The sequence below is a fragment of the Hemitrygon akajei genome, unplaced genomic scaffold (genome assembly GCF_048418815.1).
Source record: "Hemitrygon akajei unplaced genomic scaffold, sHemAka1.3 Scf000071, whole genome shotgun sequence".
In the NCBI taxonomy this organism is placed as follows: Eukaryota; Metazoa; Chordata; class Chondrichthyes; order Myliobatiformes; family Dasyatidae; genus Hemitrygon; species Hemitrygon akajei.
In genome coordinates, this window is record NW_027331957.1 from 1,094,493 (window position 1) to 1,102,480 (window position 7,988).

Consider the following 7,988-nt stretch of genomic DNA (forward strand, 5'->3'; position numbering starts at 1 on the left):
TACTTAAATTCAATCCCTCTAGCAATGAAGCCTAAAACCTTTTATAAACCGAAACAAGAGGCTGAGAGTGAAGGAGTAAAGGCATCTCGGAGAGAATTCTTGTTTTTTACTGCTCGGGAAAATGAGACTAAACTGCGTAGGTGCGTGACGTAGAGCGCCAAAGGGTTTTTTTTTAAAGACCGCCATATACAGCTGGCAGTGTTGAGAGCGGGCAATGGAATGAGAAGGAACAGAGTGGCATGAACAACCAGAGGTGAGGGTAGGTTCCGGTAAATTTTGATTTGTGCGTTTAGAGCAGAGGGAGTGCCAGGCAGGATGTTGGAATGCTCGTCTTGCAGGCTGTAGGAAGTCAGGGAGACCTCTGGTGTCCCTGACAACGACACCGGCAGGAAGTGCATCCAGCTGCAGTTCTTCACAATCCGCTTTCCGGATCTGGAGCAAGAATCCTTCCGGATCATTCGGGAGAATGGGGAGTTTATAGATAGTAGTTTCAGGGAGGTTGTTACCCCAAAGGAGCAGGGCACAGGTAATCGGGATACCGTCAGGCGAGGGAAGAGGAAAGATGAGACAGAGCAGTGTTCCCCTGTGGTCATTGCCCTCAACAACAAATATACCAATTTGGATACTGTTGTGCGGGGTGACTTACCTGGGACGAGCTGCGGCAGCGGGATCTCCTGCACTGAGTCTGGCTCTGCAGTGCAGAAGGGAGGGGGGACGAAGAGGAGAGCGGTAGTGATAGGGGACTCGATAGTTAGAGGTACAGACAGGGGTTCAGTGGTTGTGACAGAGACTCCCGGATGGTTTGTTGCCTCCCGGGTGCCAGGGTCAGGGACGTCTCCGATCGCGTGCACAGCATTCTGAAGTGGGATGGTGATCAGCCAGATGTCAGGCTCCTCTTCGTTACCAATGAAAATGGAAGAAAGAGTGACGAGGCCCTGAGGACTGAGTACAGAGAGCTTGGTAGGAAGTTACAAAGCAGGACCTCGAGGATTGCTACCAATGCCACGTGCCAATCAATGTAAGAGTAGGATGCTCTGGAGGATGAATATGTGAATGAGAAACTAGTCCAGCGGCAGGGTTAGATTTCAGGATCATTGTGCCCTCTTCTGGGGCAGGTGGGACCTGTACAAGAGAGACGGGTTACACTACAAGGGGACCAGTATCCTTGCAGGAATGTTTTTTAGTGCTATTGGGGAAGGTTTATACCAGATTTCCAAGGGGATGGCACATAGAGTGCCAGGGTAGGTAGCAGAGCGGCGGTAAAAATATATGATGTTAAAAGTTCATTACAAGTTCCAAATAGAAGGGTTGTGTGTGGTGGTAATAATCTTCTGAGGTGTGTCTATTTCAATGCGATGAGTATTGGGGGAAAGGATGACGAGCTGAGGGCGTGGATTGTCACATGGAATTACTACATTATAGACATTACTGAAACTTGGCTACAGGAGGGGCAGGACTGGCAGCTCAATGTTCCAGAGTTCCGGTGTTTCAGAGGTGATAGAGGCAGAGGAATGAAGGGTGGGTGTGGCGGTGGCATTGCCAGTCAGGGAACATGCTACTTCAGTGCTCAGGCAAGACAGATTCGAGGGTTTGTCTACCGAGGCCATATGGGTGGTGCTGAGAAACAGGAAAGCTATGGCCGCATTAAATGGGTTGTATTATAGACCACCAGATCGTCTGCGAGAATTACAGGAGCACATCTACAGAGGGATAGCAGACAACAGCAGGAAATAAAAAGTTGTGAGAGCAAGAGATTTTAATTTTCCACATATTCATTGGGGCTACCATACTATTATAGGTCCAGACGGGTTAGAGTTTGTAAAATGTGTTCAGGAAATTTTCCTAAATCATTATATAGAGGTACCAACTGGAGAGGATGCAATATTAGATCTCTTATTAGGAAACAAGTTTGGACAGGTGACGAAATTGTGTATAGGGAGGCACTTTGGTTAAAGTGATGATAACGCCTTTAGTTTGAACTTGATCATGTACAAGGCAGATCTGGTCCTCGGGCTGAAGTTCTAACCTGGAAAAAGGCTATATTTGAAGAAATAGGAATGCAAAACCGTGGATTGGGGCAATTGATCTCTGGCAAGAATGTGATTGGTAAGTGGGAGGCCTTCAAAGGAGAAATTTTCAGTTTCTATGTTCCTGTCAGGAATAAAGTCAAAGTGAATATGAATAAGGAACCCTGGTTCTCAATGGAAATTGGAACTCTGATGAAGAAGAAGTGAGAGATATAAATCATGTATAGGAAACAAGGAGCAAATAAGGTACTTGACGAGTACAAAAAGTGAAAAAAAACATTCTTTATGAAATAAATCAGATGGGCTAAAAGAAAACATGAGGTTGCTTTGGCAGACAAGGTAAAGGATAATCCAAAGAGCTTCTACAGGTATGTTAAGAGCAAAAGGATAGTAAGGAATAAAATTGGTCCTCTTAAAGATCATAGTGGTCCTCTACGTTTGGAACAAAAATAAATGGGGAAGATTTTAAATGTTCTTTAATGTGCATTTACTAAGGAAGCTGGCATGGCATCAATTGAAATAAGGAAAGCAAGTAGTGAAGTCATGGAACATATGCAGGTTGAAAAGGAGAAGGTGCTTGCTATCTTGAGGCAAATCAGAGTAGATAAATCCGCAGGATCTGACAGGGTATTCCCTCGGACATTAAAGGAGACTGGTGTTGAAATTGCAGGGGCCCTGGCAGATATGTTTAAAATGTCGGTATCTACGGCTGAGGTGCCGGAGGATTGGAGGAGAACTCATGTTGTTCCGTTGTTTAAAAAGGCTCTAAAAGTAATCCGGGAAATTATTGGCCGGAATGTCTGACGTCTGTGTAGGTAAATTATGGGATGGAGTACTAAGAGATAGCATCTGCAAGTCTTTGGATAGACAGGGAATTATTAGGCAGAGTCACAGTGGCTTAGTTTGTGATAAGACATGTTTAACAAGTCTATTGGAGTTTATCGAGGAGGTTACCAGTAAATTAGATGAAGGGAAGGCACTGGATGTTGTCTACATAGACTTCAGTAAGGCCTTTGACAATGTCCCGCATGGGAGATAAGTTAGGAAGATCCAGTCGCTAGGTATACACGATGAGGTGGTTAATTGGATTAGACATTGACGGAGAGGGAGAAGCCAGAGAGTGGTCGTGGAGGATTGCTTCTCTGCGCGGAGGCCTGTGACTAGTGGTGTGCCAAAAGGATCAGTATTGGGGCCATTGTTGTTTGTCATCTATATCAATGATCTTGATGAAAATGTCGCAAATTGGATCAACAAATTTGCTGACGAATCAACGATTGGAGAGGGATTTCGGCCAGATGGAAAACATGACTGAAAATGGCAGATGGAGCTTAATACAGACAAGTGTGAGGTATTGCATTTTGGAAGGACAAATCAAAGTAGAACATACCAGGTAAATGGTAGGGCGCTGCAGAGTGCAGTAGAACAGAGGGATCTAGGAATACAGATACAAAATTCCGTAAAAGTGCCTTCACAGGTACCCAGGTTCGTGAAGAGAGCTTTAGGTACCTTGGCCTTTATCAATTAAAGTATTAAGTATAAGATTTGGAGTGGTATTGGGAGGTTGCATAAGACATTGGTGAGACCGAATTCGGTGTATTATGTAAAGTTTTGATCACCAGCTTACAGGAAGGATATTAATAAGGGTGAAAGGCTGTCAAGGTTTACAAGGATGTTGCCGGGACTTGAGAATCTGAGTTGCAGAGAAAGTTGAATAGGTTATTACTTTATTCCCTGGAGCTTAGGAGAATGAGGGGTGATTTGATAGAGGTATATAAAATTATGATGGGTATAGATAGAGTGAATGCAAGCAGGTTTTTTCCACTGAGGCTAGGTGAGAAAAAAAAGAGGACATGGTTTAAGGGTGAAGGGGGGAAAGTTTAAATGGAACATGGGGGGGGGACTTCTTCACACAGAGTGGTGCGAGTGTGGAATGAGCTGCCAGATGAATTGTTAAATGCGGGCTCACTTTTAACATTTAAGAAAAACTTGGGCAGGTACATGTATGAGAGGTGTATGGAGGGATATGGTCCAGCTGCAGGTCAGTGGGACTAGGCAGAGAAATGTTTCAGCACAGCCAGGAAGAGCCTAAAGGCCTGTTTCTCTGCTGTAATATTCTATGGTTCTATGGTTCTAACAGACTGCGATCTCTCTGAAGATCTGTTACTCCTCTTCCAGCAGACTGTTCGCAGGTCTACAATGTAGCTCCAATGTCATGCCAATGCATTTCTGATTCCTCATTTTCTCATTCCCATTGATGAAGGAAGAACAGTAGATGCAGTGTATATGGATTTCAGCAAAGCATTTGTTAAAGTACTCCAAGCAAGGCATATTGAGAAACTAAGGAAGCATGGGATCCAAGGGGACTTACTTTGTGGATCCAGAACTGGCTTGCCCACAGAAGCGGTCGCCCATCGTGGCTGTAGACGGGTCATATTCTGCATGGAGGACGGAGATCAGCGGTGTGCCTCAGGGATCTGTTCTGGGACCTTCACTCTTCCTGACTTTTATAAATGACCTGGGTGAGGAAGTGAAGGGATGGGTTATTAAGATTGCTGATGACACAAAGTTTGGAGGTGTTGTGGATAGAGTGGCGGGCTGTCAGAAGTTACACCGGGACATTGATAGATGCAAAACTGGGCTGAGAAACATATCCGCTGTCTGCTCTCGAAATCTGAATCCCATCCTCCCTGCAATTCGACTTCAGCAACTCTCCCAAAAACTCTCATGCACAGTGCTGTCAAACCTTCTGGCTAGGATATCAGTTGCACTCCAGTTTATATGTAAACTGACTATGTTCTCTTCTGTACAGATCTCACGTTCCTTGGAATAAACACAATGAAATTTGACGCCCTCCCATCTGCACCGTAGCTTGAGCCACGTGCTAAACTGTATGGTCTTCCTAGGTCTGGGCACACTGGGACGGGTGGAGGTCCTGTCCTTTAATTTAGAAGCTAAATCCCTGACCTTACAAAGACCAGGTGGGAGGATGACCTTGGTGTGGATCTGGCTGAGGGATATTGGGCAAAAGTACTGAATAGGGTTCATTCCTCGTCTTCATGTGCTAGACTCGGGCTCATACATTTTAAAGTTTTACACAGGGTACACTTAAGTAAAGCCAGGCGTGCTGACATATATCCTGGGACAGACGCTGGCTGTGACAGGTGTTCCTGCTCTCCGGCTGGTTTAGTGCATGCATTTTGGTCTTGCCCTCGGTTTGATGGCTACTGGGCACTGGTTTGTAAAATTATCAGGGAGGTTTTGGGGCTGACACTGAGACCTTGCCCGCTTATAGCTTTATTTGATCTGGCAGATGATGTTTTGTGTTTAAATGCAAACCAGTTGGATATCATTTCACTTACATCGCTTTTGGCCCGTAGGAGAATCTTGCTGGTCTGGAAATCTGCCACTCCCCAATCTGCCGCTGCTTGGTTAGAGGACGGAATGTTTTTTTTCAAAAAATAGAAAAGATTAAATTCACACTGAAGGCGTCTGTGGGAAAGTTCTATTCGAAATGGGGTCCCTTCTTGTCCTACTTTGAGAGTCTTAAGGAATTACCTACTAGTTGAGGACATTTGATTGTACTTGGGAAGTTGCTTCCATTTTAACACGCATATGGTTTACCTCACAGGGTGGTTGATGAATTGTAATATGAGTGTATTCTGGATCATCTGAGATGTTGTAGATGTGTGTAGGACTTCGTCTTGAAGTAGTGTGGGGGTATGGCTGTGAAATGTCCGTACTTGTATTTGTGAAGTGTTGTATTGTAAATACATTAGCTGTCATTGTATGTTCGGGGAGGGCGGGTGAGGGGAGGTTTGTTTCGGGGTCAGATACAAAAGCAAAATGGAGGAAAATGTAATCCATTATTATTCTGTACAGTGACCTTTCTTCAATATAACATATATTACAAATAAAAAAGAATCATAGAGAAAAGAGGAAGGAAGGGGAGGAGAGTGGGGCCACAGAAAGGGTGTTCAGTTTGCAGCCGTTGGAGCAGAACGTGTGAGGCACCATTTTCTTGCTCCCTATCTCTGATCTGAGTCTGTTTAAACGCCGAAATCCACTGACCCTTGGCCAGGAGACACAGACAGAGTGAGAAACCTTCCATAAAATCCCATCACACACTCCTGGAAACATACACTGAGTAATGCTCCCTCCGCAACGATCCAGCACACACCACCGGGAACATACACAGAGTGCAACTCCCTCCATATTGTTTCAACACACACTCCGGGATCATACGCAGAGTGCAACTCTCTCCATATTGTTTCAACACGCACTCCGGGATCACACACAGAGTGAAGCTCGTCCACACCGTCCAAACACGCAGTTCCTGGGTCGGATAACCAGCGAAGCTCCCTAAATATTATCCCATCACACTCCCGTACTCAGACATGTGAAATACCTCCCGCACCACAGCAACACACCCTACCGGAGTCAGCAAAAGTGCGCAGCCCTCTCCCTCCTCCGGTCTCCCCACTCACCAATACCCAGCCTTTCGGCTTTCCAGAAGTCTTGAGTAGTGTGTGTCTCTCGGAGATGGTGTGTGTGTGTGTCTGTGAGCGGATTGTGTGCTGCCGTTAGAGGAAGGAAGGGGAGGAGAGAGGAGGCCAAGGAAAGGGTGGTGAGAATGCAAACACTGATGCAAGTGGTGTGGAAGCACGTGACCGGCCTGTGCATGCAGAGTTGTGGAGAGGCTCAGATCCTGGCGATCGATATCCGGTGGAACGCGGGGAGGTGTAATACAGAGAGAGAGAAAAAAACAACTAAATGTATCAGGGATGGAGTAAGCAGGGGAGGGGCATTAACGGCTGGGTAGCCTCCAACCTGATGGCATAAACATTGACTTCTCTAACTTCCGTTAATGCCCCTCTTCCCCTTCTTACCCCATCCCTGACATATTTAGTTGTTTGTTTGTTTTTTCTCTGTCTGCGCATCACACTGCCTGTTTTCCATCTCCCTCTGGCGCTCCCCCACCTCTCCCTTTCTTTCTCCCGAGGCCTCCCGTCCCATCATCCTTTCCCTTCTGCAGCTCTGTATCACTTTCGCCAATCACCTTCCCGGCTCTTAGCTCCATTCCACCCCTTCCGGTCTTCTATCATTTCGCATTCCCCCCTCGCCCCCCTTACTTTCAAATCTCTTACAAACTTTCCTTTCAGTTAGTCCTGACGAAGGGTTTTGGCCCGAAACGTCGACAGTGCTTCTGCTTATAGATGCTGCCTGGCCTGCTGTGTTCCACCAGCATTTTGTGTGTGTTGTGTAGGAGAGGTTGTGGATCACGGAGACAGGGTTGCTTGTAGGCGAGGGATGGGTGACGGAGACGGGAGTGGTGTAATGCAATCTCTGTGACAGTGACTGGGAATCGTGTAGGAGGAGGGTGACGGAGTGGAGGTGTGGTTTTGGAGAGGGAGGGTGTTATGCATGAGGACTGTTGTGGAGGAATGTATATAACTGTATAGTTATGGAGGACATAACTGTATGTTATGAAGGGCTGTATTCGATTTACAATACAGAGTCTGACTCTGTGTTTGTATCGTTGAGTGGTGAGATCCTGCTGTGGTGCAGAGCCTGGCAGTGTCACGATGAGGGGCGTGTTCATGTCAGATGTGGGTTGTGGCTGTGACACCGAAGCACTTTCAGTGTCCCATTGAAGAACATCTCCGTGTCACAGTGAGGGTTGTGTGTCTGGTTCATAGCTTATGCAAACGGTCCTGTCCCGCCTGCAATCAAGTCTCACTAATATCTGCCGTGTCAGGCTTAGAGGCGTTGACCCCTGACCTGAGCGCATCTGCCCTTCAAACAATACTTACTGTATTGAAACGTACGCAGCTCAGAACATGAGTCCCAGCAGGCTCAAACTTTTGCTTCCTGAATTTTTCAGAAGTCTTAGTAATACCTGTCAGAACAACCACTCAACTATCTGCAATGGCGTTCTTGTTTACATGTCACTGCAACTCTAGT